Below are 769 nucleotides of genomic sequence, written 5' to 3' on the forward strand. Positions count from 1 at the left end.
TCTCTCTGTCTCTCTCTCCAACTTCCCCATCTCCCCCTCACCCTCCCATCTCTCTCTGTCTGTCTGTCTCTCTTTCTCTCTCTCTCTGCCTGTCTGTCTGTCTCTCTGTGCTAATCCTGTACCAGCTGGGGCTCAGCATTAAAAAGGCCAGGAGAAGGAGATCACATATTTTTAAGTGTGTTCATGCATTATCATTCATTCTCTCTGCCAGTCTCTCTGCCAGTCTCTCTCCCTGTCTATCTGTCTGTCTCTGTCTCTGTCTCTGTCTCTTTTCCAGTCTCTCTCTTTCTGTCTCTCAGAGCCTTTTCTTGCTCACCGTTCCCTTTTCTCTCCCTCTGCACCTTCTCTTTCTCATCCTCTGTCTCCCTCTCTCTCCCTGCCTCCTCCTTCTCTCATTCTCATACTCCCTGTCTCATGATCTTGCTCTCTCTCTCTCTCGCTAGCTCTCCCTATTTCTCTCTCATTTCTCCCATGCACCCGCCCCACCACCTTTCAACTTTTCTCCCCCCCCACCCAGGCGCACTGGGCTCCCTCTCCTCCTTTGTGACTGCCTGATTAGTTTGAGTTTCCTGTTTGACCAGGCTTCAGGTCAAAGCCCCTGTCCCCTGAGCCGGCACTGAGTGAGTTCTGGGGAGGTGCCCCACACAGGCCGCTCCTGAAACGCAGGGACACCAAAACCCTCACTCCATGCACTTTCCTCCGTTTCTGTGTAATTGGTGACAAGCCCGAGTGCAGAGACAGTGTAATGAAGCAAGGTGTATAAAGTCTG

This window comes from Rhincodon typus, chromosome 45, assembly GCF_021869965.1.
Source record: "Rhincodon typus isolate 14 chromosome 45, sRhiTyp1.1, whole genome shotgun sequence".
Lineage (NCBI taxonomy): Eukaryota > Metazoa > Chordata > Chondrichthyes > Orectolobiformes > Rhincodontidae > Rhincodon > Rhincodon typus.